Genomic DNA, 12,235 nt, shown 5'->3' with positions numbered 1-12,235 from the left:
GGTTTGGCGGTGGGTCAGTCATGGTGTGGGGTGGCATTTCTTTGGGGGGCCGCACAGCCCTCCATGTGCTTGCCAGAGGTAGCCTGACTGCCATTAGGTACCGAGATGAGATCCTCAGACCCCTTGTGAGACCATATGCTGGTGCGGTTGGCCCTGGGTTCCTCCTAATGCAAGACAATGCTAGACCTCATGTGGCTGGAGTGTGTCAGCAGTTCCTGCAAGAGGAAGGCATTGCTGCTATAGACTGGCCTGCCCATACGCCAGACCTGAATCCAATTGAGCACATCTGGGACATCATGTCTCGCTCCATCCACCAACCACCAGTTGCACCACAGACTGTCCAGGAGTTGGCGGATGCTTTAGTCCAGGTCTGGGAGGAGATCCCTCAGGAGACCATCCGCCACCTCATCAGGAGCATGCCCAGGCGTTGTAGGGAGATCATACAGGCACATGGAGGCCACACACACTACTGAGCCTCATTTTGACTTGTTTTAAGGACATTACATCAAAGTTGGATCAGCCTGTAGTGTGGTTTTCCACTTTAATTTTGAGTGTGACTCCAAAATCAGACCTCCATGGGTTGATAAATTTGATTTCCATTGATAATTTTTGTGTGATTTTGTTGTCAGCACATTCAACTATGTAAAGAAAAAAGTATTTAATAAGAATATTTCATTCATTCAGATCTAGGATGTGTTATTTTAGTGTTCCCTTTATTTTTTTGAGCAGTGTATATAAAAAATCTATCTTTCTGGTGCTCCTTAAATTCTGTTTGGTGCGTAATGTTTTTAAAGTTGGGAAATGTTGGTATCGTGACAAAACTAAATAGAACAATACAACATTTTCAGAATTTCAGGGCAACGGTATGTGTAGAAGTTCAGGCCTCAACCTCGGCCTCCAAGCCCAGGATCTGAGCAGAGAAACCATTTAGCATCCCCACCACGTCAACGATCTACACATTCACGGTTGTTCTCACTAAGTACCTTGGCCTTGGAGCTGCCTAGTTCAATCTGGGCCACCTCCAGGTCCCTAATGAGCTGTCTGTTCTCCAGTGAGTCGTTCTCTTGACGCAGGCAACCCAGCTTCTCCCTGAGGAGGGGGCAACCTCCATCTCCACAGCCCTGGATGAGGTAGACAGGTGAAAAACTTGCATACATTTAAGAGATGCCATCAGCGACAAAATGGCAATGCATATATAAGAAACATATACAAACACACAGAAGCAATGAACACCTAAATAAATCACACACAAACCCAACACACACACACACAAAAATCTAAGAAACACACTCGCACACATAATGGCTGGTTATACGATGCACCGGCAGGACAGAACAGCGGCGTCTGGAAAGACAAGAGGCGGCGGTCTATGTATTTTTGTAAACAACAGCTGGGGCTAAATATCTAAGGAAGTCTCGAGCCATTGCTCGCCTGAGGTAGAGTTTCTCATGATAAGCTGCAGACCACATTACCTACCGAGAGAGTTTTAGTCTATATTCTTTGTAGCTGTTTACATACCACCACAGTCAGAGGCTGGCACTAAGATGGCATTGAATGAGCTGTAAGCAAACAAGAAAACACTCACCCAGAGGCGGCGCGCCTAGTTGCTGGGGACTTTAATTCAGGGAAACTTAAATTAGTTGTACCTAATTTCTATCAACATGTTAAATGTGCAACCTGAGGGAAAATAACTCTGGACCACCTATATTCCACACACAGAGATGAATACAAAGCTCTCCCTTACCCTCCATTTGGCAAATCTGACCATAATTATATCCTCCCGATTCCTGCTTACAAGCAAAAATTAAAGCAGGAAGCACCAGTGACTAGATAAATCAAAAAGTGGTCAAATGAAGCAGATGCTAAGCTACAGGACTGTTTGCTAGCACAGACTGGAATATGTTACGGGATTCCTCCAATGGCATTGAGGAGGATACCACATCTGTCATTGGCTTCATCAATAAGTGCATCGATGACGTCGTCCCCACACTGACCGTAAGTACATACCCCAACCAGAAGCCATGGATTACAGGCAGCATCCACACTGAGATAAAGGCTAGAGCTGCCGCTTTCAAGGAGCGGGACTTCAACCCAGAAGCTTATAAGAAATCCCGCTATGCCCTCCTACGAACCATCAAACAGGCAAAGCGTCAATATAGGACTAAGATCGAGTCATACTACACCGGCTCTGACTCTCTTTGGATGTGGCAGAGCCTGCAAACCATTACGGACTACAAAGGGAAGCACAGCCGAGAGCTGCCCAGTGACACAAGCCGACCGGACGAGTTAAACTACTTCTATGCTCGCTTTGAGGTAAATAACACTGAAACATGCATGAGAGCACCAGCTGTACCGGAAGACTGTGTGATCATGTTCTCCGCAGCCGATGTGAATAAGACCTTTAGACAGGTCAACACTCGCAAGACCGCAGGGCCAGACGGATTACCAGAATGTATACTGCCAGCATGCGCTGACCAACTAGCAAGTGTCTTCACTGACATTTTCAACCTCTCCCTGTCCGAGTCTGTAATGCCAACATGTTTTAAGCAGACCACCTTAGTGCCTGTGCCCAATAACACTAAGGTAACCTGCCTAAATGACTACCGACCCGTAGCACTCACGTCTATAGCCATGAAGTGCTTTGAAAGGCTGGTTATGGCTCACATCAACACCATCATCCCAGAAACCCTAGACCCAGTTAATTTGCATAATGCCCTAACAGATTCACAGATGGTGCAGTCTCTATTGCACCTATGTGAGAATGCTATTTATTGACTACAGCTCAGCGTTCAACCATAGTGCCCTCAAAGCTCATCAAAAAGCTAAGGACCCTGGGACTAAACACCTCCCTCCGCAACTGGATCCTGGACTTCCTGATGGGCCGCCCTGAGGTGGTAAGGGTAGGTAACAACACCTCTGCCACGCTGATCCTCAACACAGGGGCCCCTCAGGGGTGCGTGCTCAGTCCCCTCCTGTACTCCCTGTTCACTCATGACTGCACGGCCAGGCACGACTCCAACACTATCATAAAATTTGCAGATGACAACAGTGGTAGGCCTGATCACCGACAACAACGAGACAGCCTATAGGGAGGAGGTCAGAGACCTGGCCGTGTGGTGCTAGGCCAACAACCTCTCCCTCAAAGTGATCAAGACTAAGGAGATGATTGTGGACTAGAGGAAAAAGAGGACCGAGCACACCCCCATTCTCATCGACAGGGCTGTAGTGGAGCAGGTTGAGAGCTTCAAGTTCCTTGGTGTCCACATCACCAACAAACAAACATGGTCCAAGCACACCAAGACAGTCGTGAAGCGGGCACAAAAAAACCTATTCCCTCTCAAGAAACTGAAAAGATTTGACATGGGTCCTCAGATCCTCCAAATGTTCTTCAGCTGCACCATCGAGAGCATTCTGACTGGTTGCGTCACTGCCTGGTATGGCAACTGCTCGGCCTCTGACCACAAGGCACTACAGAGGGTAGTGCGAACGGCCCAGTACATCACTGGGGCCAAGCTTCCTACCATCCAGGACCACTATACCAGGCGGTGTCAGAGGAAGGCCCTGAAAATTGTCCAAGACTCCAGCCACTCTAGTCATAGACTGTTTCACTGCTACCACACGGCAAGCGGTGCCAGAATGCCAAGTCTAGGTTCAAGAGGCTTCTACACAGCTTCTACACCCAAGCCATATGACTCCTGAACAACTAGTCAAATGGCTACCCAGACTATTCACATTGACCCCCCCCCCCCTACATCCCTGCCACTCTCTGTTGTCATCTATGCATAGTCACGTTAATTAACTCTACCTAGATGTACATACTACCTCAACTAACCGGTGCACCCGCACATTGACTCTGTACTGTGTGTGACTAATACAATTTGATTTGATGTTATACAAACATACAAAGTCATGGACAAGATACACACTAGTGCACAAATGACCACACACATTCACGAAGATATACGAAGATAGACACTGTCCACCCCAAAAACTGGATGGTTCTCTCCATTGACTTATACAATACAACCATTGGTGATCTCTCTCACCCTGGACTCAGTACTAGGTAGGCTGAGGGATCTCTCCAGAATTGGGTTGCCAGGTGGGGTTGTTCCCCAATGCTGGAAAGTTTGTGAACCCCTGCTCTAGGGTCAGACGACCTGGCAACCCACATGTTGTACTCTGCTCAGACCACTCACTGTGACTTATGTCCTGATTGACTAGGAGGATGGGGAAGAGACATGTCAAAGTGAGGGCCACACATTTCGGACTTTCAGAGGACCGAACCGTCTGTTAATGTTAGTCAATTAGGCTAGCTATGTGGGTGATGAAATGGCATTTGTCTGGCTTTGGCCAACCTGACCTGCACCAGTAACCATGTCGATTGACAATTATAAGCTAAGTTAGCGTTGCTTACCATAATTGTTCTCCCAAACGTTTCAAACTGATCTCCGTCAATCACAATTGATTCCTTAAAGTGGCCACATCTACAAGATCCCCATCGTTGTTAAACATTGGTGGCTGTTATTTTACACACGCTAGCTAGCTAACGTTACCCTGCTTACATCAATCAACAGGTTGCTAGGGTTTATGTTAGTTAGCTAACTGAAGCTATAGCAACTGTGATACTCTGGAAAATATGTGGTGCTCTTTTTTACCGCTTGACAGTTCCCTGATTCGCTCACTTCCAAATTAAAAACAACACAACTACACGCCCCAACATCACCTCATCCGATTGGACGAGAGGGAACTGTCTAAAAAGTGATTGGTTGTACAAAGAGGTCGTGAACTGCAAATGCCACGAATGGTGTCACGATTAGACAGACCTCCCAATTGAAAACATTGCCAGAGATTTCTAATGTATCACTTGTTCTTAAATATGCAGAATGACCAAATAATATAATGCATGGAGATGAAGTCACTGGGTCATACCTTTTGATTCATGTAGTTGACAACATATCATATAGTCATATAGCCAAATAAATTCCCTTCAAAATGAGATTGATCTCAGACATTTGGTGAGAGAACAAACTTCTTACAGCAGCATTTTCATAAAGAAATACAATTACTTTGAAGGTAATTTAAGAGAGAAGAAACGCCATAAGGGGATAGTATCTACAGGTAAGACATTCAATTGTGTCCCAACATGCCACCATTTGAGTGCCAGATTCGACATACCTATATTTATATCACAAGTGGCTTCATCTGTTAGACATTTAATATACAGATTCCGTGGAACCGACTACTTGGACTATTCGATCAACTCTTGAATATGGATCAAGTGCATTAAACATGAGAGATAGGTGTGTTACACTCTGCTAAGAGCTAACACACATCTCCTGATTTACCTTAACACCCGTTGAGACTTCGTGCTCCAGCCTCATGACTCCCACTGGACTCTGATCAACAAGGCACATTCTGATGGGAAGCAGGCTTTAGAGTGTGTTTATATGATAGATGTAGCTACTGTATATTAGCCAATGGGTGGATAGAAGACTGCACCATCAGTAATAGTGACCTTTGGGCGTCTGTGTAACATTTGAGTAATCAATACTGTTTTATCATCTGTTACAACCAACTTAATGAATGTGTGATTAAAGCCAGGATCACAGTATATAATGGAAAGTCTATTTATTTATGGTCAGATTGCCTCATGGTTTGCAATAACTCATAGCAAAAATTATTGTCAGACCATTCGTGTCACACATGAACCTGACTGCCAGGGACTTTATCAATATTTGAGTCCAAAGGGGAGAATAGATTAGAACAGGATTTACAGACTTGGCAGCCAGACCTATATAGTCCGTTTTGAACTCTACCTCTGGATTAGGACTCATAGAATGTCATGAAGGATTTCTTTGAACTTTGAATGCCCATTAATTTTCTTCTTTGTCGATCTCTCCACTCTACTTTACTTTAAAAATATATACATTTCACTAAAGGACTCATGAATGCATGAAGTGGCAGTTTATTATTGAAGGAAGTGAATATACGCTGCATGGGCATCTCCTTCCTCATTGGTGAGCAGGAGGCAAATTCCTCCTCTGGTGGTGGTGTAGACACTATGAACAAGAGGATGTGGTGTTTAAAAAACAGATTATAACAAATACTGATAATGCACAACACTAACTGCATGCTTTATGTCTCCCTCTGGATGGTCAGAAGGGGAGTGAGATCCACTTACATTTTTGTTGAGATATTTCTTTGGAAGCTTCGTGAATGAGATTAATAGGTGAAAGAAGAGTTTTGAAATGAGTTTTGAAAGAGTTGAAAGGACTGGTTGACAAAAAAGTAACAATTATTGGGCCTCTTCTTCCTTGTTGGGGAGTAGGAGGCAAGATGGTCCTCTGATGTAGTTGCAAAACCCGTGTAGACAGCAAATCCCACTGGGCACAGATGTCAGTTCAACATCTAGTTTTGATTTACATTTGGTTGAGTTGTCAACTAACGTCACTTCAACGTTAAAAAAAAAATCACCATGTCATTGGATTCAGATTAAAAGTTGGGTGAAAAAAAGACGAAATGCCCTGACGTTCATGACTTGTTGTAAATCCTACCAGTTCATCGTGTAGATTTTTTAGTGTGTTGAGATGATGTGGAAGCGATGTTGATTAAACCATTTTTTTGCCCAGTGGGATGTCAGTAGGACTGAGTTGAAATGATTGGCTATGGCAGTGAAAATGAACACTTCTTGAGCCTCTCCTTCCTCGTTGTGGAGTAGGTGGCGAGATGGTCCTCTGGTTGTGTTGCCAAATAACCAGAAGGACATTTCTACTGACGCTAGCTGTTTTCATGCCTAGACTTGGCAGAGTATACCCGGATTAAAAAGAATGGGTTCTTTGGCCTTTCCTTCCTCTGTGAGGAGCAGGAGGCCAGATCTTCCTCTTGTCGTTGTGCATTCTCTGGTGTTGGAGTAGTGCAGAATACTGCGAACAAAGAATGTGGCGTTAGAAAATGGATAACAGAAAACACTGATCATGCACAGTACTACCTGTATGCTTTTGAAAGCAAAGATGCATACTACTATAGTCGACATCAACAGGATCCTTGGTGGTCTCAAGGGGGGCGATATCCCCTTGGTTGACTTTCTTGCTCTGATGGTTTAAACGTGAGGAAAGAAGAATTTCAAAGAATGTCAAACAAGCTGAACATTTATTTTTTGATTGGAGTCAAAATACCAATACATTTACTGTCCAAGTTGATATCAATGCCTTGCCCAAAATAATGAAGACTGGGTTTTACCTTTATGAGACTGATCTTTGGGAGCTTAGGAAATGAGAATGTCAAGCTCTTGACTTTGTTTGTTGGTTTGGTCACCAAAGATCTATTGCACTCACGGTTGATCGGGTGGACAGATGGGGTTGAATCAGTGGGCAGTGGTGCTGTGTTGCTACAAAGCCTTCCATCAATGTTCTCTCCGGGGGGAGACATATCCATTTCACTGGCTGTCTCAACCACCTGTCTTGTGATCGTAAAGACATCTATGATCACACGGCAAATCATTGACAGAGGGTTGCAGCACCCTGGGCTAACTTCAGAACTCTGAGAGGGAGTGACTGGTCGGATGTTCTGACATGACCTAGCAACCTCAACCACTACAGGTGGAGGGAGGAGGGCAGTGAGCAGCTGCTCCAAAAGGGTCTTTATAGATCTCTCGGTGATAGTATATGCTATCTCCAGCAAACCGTTCCTTGAGATCTCCCTTTGGAGTTCCCCTGTCATGCTGGACTTCGGCAGAGCAGATTCTGATTTTGACCTGCCAGACACAGATTGTGCTGTAAGTGTGCTGTTCACCATCAAAAGTTTTCGCAGCTGGTCGACTAACTTGTCAGTGTGAGGACGAAGAATACCAGAGGAGAGGAGGATGTCCAGGCTCTTCTCTGCTGACGCTGCATCCTCACGGCTGAGCACCATCCTCTCCATTAACTCCGACACAGCCTTTTTTGCATAACTTAATCCCTCTGCGTCTGACCAAGTTGCAGGGCTCTTTCTGCCACTTTCAGCCACTCTTCTCTCTGAGGAGACAGGGCTGTCCAGTCCACCTCCCTGGTGGTGCAGACTCTGCTCTGGCGTTTCTGGGGTAGTGATAATGCTTCTACCCCTGTCACTTCCAGAAGTGGTCAAAGTAGAAACAGTCTTCTGGACATCGTCCATGCTGAAAGTGGTGCTGGTTGAAGAAGTTGTCCTGGAACAAACCTTAGACAAGCCTTCATCAACACGTTCTTCCTGCACCATACTTTCTGGTGTTAACTTTGATGGGACCTTGCCGTATAGTTCCACTGAATCCTCTGTATGAGGCATGGATCCAACGTGGAAGAGCATTCCCCCGATGGAGGGAAGTAGAGAATCATCAGATTCCGACTGAAGAACTTCACTGACCTCTGTGATCTCCTCCCTAGCGGGTTCAGAAACTGTACTAGATCCAGCTTTCTCTGCTGCCTCTTGCTCTGTACCCTCGTCAGATGATGCTGGCAGTTCAACAACTAGCCTGTGCTCTTGTTGTGCACTCTCGCTGCTCTGTTTGATCCCCTTGGAGATACTCCTCATTTTTGCTGACAAAACACGAACAAAGCTGTTAAAACAACGTTTCAACGGTCTACTTCCTTCCTTGTTGCCATCCCTGTCTCCCTCTGCTGACGAGGTGATCAAAGGAACTCCTTGGCCCTCCACTGCTGCCAACCCATCTTTGCTATAGAGCTTGGCAGATCCCACTATAGTAAGTAATTGTGATCCCGAGCAGGTTTGTTGGAGAGCCCTGGACAGGCAGGCATTGATCTGCTGCACTACAGCCTTTACAATGGCTCTAGCTTGCCTGTCAGAGACACTCTGGAATAGCTGTTGCTCTAGCTGGTTAGCCGCCGAGTAGATGTCCTGCAACACTTCAATCACTCTATCATGGACGTCTGTGTATATCATATCCTGAGTGATACCAAAAAGCTCCTCCAGTGGGTCCATCAGGATTTGGAGGCTCACTTGTGTGCCTGAGCTGTGTGCAACCTGATCATGTGCCTCAGTGGAGGTAAGGGATCTGTAATAGAGAATGAAGGACACCGTTTGGAACATACAAAGAGTTTCATTCCACTCATGACTCCATTCTATGCACACAAACATTACGATCTGTTTCTCTGAATTGCCTTGTGAAAGCCTAAGACTGTAAGATTGTATTTTATAATTTGTTGGCAATAGAAAAAGCTTTGAAATTATGCCCACCTGACCCAGATTGTGATTTATAATGAACCGTTCTTAGGATTGCGTAAACAACAACAGTAATTGTGTTCCAAACAAAACAACTACAAGTGTGCTTGGTCTAATTCTTCAAAGGCACAGCTAGGAGATTTTAAAAAGGCACCTTATAGTTGAAGACTCTTGAGTCATAAAAGTGCATGGAAATTACTAAGGAACTGTGCACACTTTGGAGAGGTGTGTGGCCACATGGAAACACCAGTTAGACCTCTCACTCGAACCTTTGTAAAAATAATTGTCTTATGTTGCACCAAGCCCAAATGTTTCAAGAATATTCGTAATATGTTACTGAATGTATCCAGAGTGTTTTCAGATTTCTTTATCAACAAATGCAGCAAAAAGTTGCCGACAGTAAATTTAGAATGTGCATAATATCAACAGTGTAATGTTTGGATTCAGTCTTGTCAGGTGAACTGTTGTGTCCTCACCTTTAGTCTAATAATTTCCCCATAATCTCCAAATTGCTACCATGGTTATGCATATACTTTCCATATTTCTTCTGTTAGAAACATTTTCATTTAGCCCTATGCATATAGGCCAATTCCCATGAGTGTAAGGGGTTAAACAATGGATATATAGCGTTTAGCAAAGAAACACATCTTAAAGCTAAAGTATATTAATTCAAATTCTGAGAATAGTACTATTAATATTAAACAATTAATCATTTGCACACAAAGGTGAAAAATGTGTGAATATTGCATTTTGCAACAAAACTCTATCAGATAAGTGATGTCATAGACCACCTGTTTAGGACATTTTGTCAACTCTTACAATAATGAGAATGGAATGAATAACATAGTCAAACGAAATGAACATACAATCTTGACTGGTACGGGGTGGGCGACCGTACACTACTGCAATACGTCTTCAAGCTTCCACTCCTCTCCGGAATTGGGCTGCTTTCAAAGCGAACTGTTCTCGAGAGAGAGCGACAATCCATAGTGTCCTTTTCCAGCACTCTGTCGTTCTCCTCCTGAAGAATACTGGAGAAGGAAATCCGGTTCAGGGTGAATGAAGATAAGTCGATATCTAGCACCTTGACCTCCACCTCATCACATGTATCCTCCCTCAGGGCCCCTTGGTACTGCAGTTGTTCTAGGCTCTCCCCTGAGTTGTTATCTGTGTTGACTGTAGATGTAAGGGACACTAGAGGAAAGGAGATCAAATGTCTGACACTTATCTTACACATTGGACATTGCTGGTGTTATCATAGTGATACAATAAAGTAATCAAGTAAAGATTAAACACTGACCTGAGTCAAAGCTTGGAATACATCCAAGTGAACACCCAACAGAGGACAAACCTAGGTTTCCCTGTATCGAGACAATTGTAAACCGTGTCAAATATACTAATATAGGCAATGCAGCATTCATAACATTTGATAGCACATTGAGTTCATGAAGTAGATGATGAAATGCAGCCGTTACACTGGGTAAAAGAGCAAGAGCTAATAACGTTTGACGAGAGTGCCCTTGGCTTTTGAAGGCATGTTGGTAGGTTATTTGTGAGAAATGGACCGACAGTAACAATAGATGATTGCTACCTTTAGTCTCTTTCTCTGACTTTCAGTTGCTTCCACTTGTTCACCATTTCAGCTTGCTAGGCTAAAGGTACTAGATAACCTATTGTAGATTAGATTGCTATCATGTTTTATGCTTTTAACTAGACCCAGCAGATTAGAAGACATTTATGCTCAATATTTCTTCAACAATTTCAATATGAATTTTTCACCGTGTGTTCCATTGCTCCAGGGAAGGACACATCTGTCATGGGCAGGACAGCAGGCTCAGGTGACGGGTCCCTGTAGGCCACAGCACGTCTGAGTTAACCATTGAGATTTGGTTGTTGAGTCTATTTAGTGGTCGTAAGTGGTTGTTGAGCACCTATATAGATCTATTTTAGATCTGTCAGTCTGTCTGCTTTAAAAATAGCTACCTGGACTTCTCAGGGGATGCCTCGGACTCCTCGGGACCAGTTCCCTCGATCTTCACAATGTAGTCAGACATTTTTAGGATGAAGTTGTCTGAAGATAAACATATATCTTATTCCCACAACTCAATTAAATTAATGTGTTTTCAGGTTTTAAAGGGGAAATCAGCAGTTGTTTTTCAAAAAGGCTGAGGGATGGGGCTGGAGACATGTAACCGCTCTCAAATTCATAGACAGAGATATGGATGCAAGGACTTACCGTCCATTATATCACAATTATAGTTGGAACCATGTTTTGAGGGTATATAGTGTTTGTTTACATTTACTTTGTTTAAACACATTGGAGTTAAACAAGCTTATATTTTGGAGTCTAATGGGATATGACAATTGAACTAAGCTCATGAGGCATTTAAACGTTTTTTTTCAAGAATCAAATGGGTACATATTAATACGTCCGGAAATGGATGTAGGGCCTAGCAACTGCTCTAACTTTGTTAATTCGTTTAGCTATATAACTTGTAAATATCAAAAGAAAAGATCAATGTACCTCAAAACCGTTATGTCGGTGTGACTTACAAAGTTGAGATGAGACAGATGACAATTTTAGTTGAACAAGACTAGTGGCATCCAGTGAAAGTGATGAAATACATGTTGGTGACATATAGTGGTTTATGAGAGAATTACAGGAGGGGGCGTTTAACCCCAAACCACCCTGCAGCCTAGTCCCACCACCACGTAAACTAATAAGCATTATTTTTCCTTGACATCCTTATGGGTGTTAATCCTCAGTGCCCTGTTAGCAACACGTTTATCAAACATCTAGAAAACTCAGGCGTAAACAAGGTTAAAATTCCTTACTGAAGGGGCAGAGAAACATTTCCCTGCCTGTGACTCGTGTCCGTTTAACATTACATAGAAACCTACGGCAGCATTTCCTTTTCCTAGCCTCAGCCACAGGCTTCCGTCTCCTGAGTGAAGCCTGGAGCCGAGGCTGGCAACGCATTGACGGGTCATCTGCTAGACAAGTCGCAGTGGTCTACAATCAACATACATGTACCTCGTGGAT

The sequence above is a fragment of the Oncorhynchus clarkii genome, chromosome 20 (assembly GCF_045791955.1).
Source record: "Oncorhynchus clarkii lewisi isolate Uvic-CL-2024 chromosome 20, UVic_Ocla_1.0, whole genome shotgun sequence".
In the NCBI taxonomy this organism is placed as follows: Eukaryota; Metazoa; Chordata; class Actinopteri; order Salmoniformes; family Salmonidae; genus Oncorhynchus; species Oncorhynchus clarkii.
The sequence above is the reverse complement of the archived record's forward strand: the minus strand, read 5'-3'. Positions refer to the sequence as shown.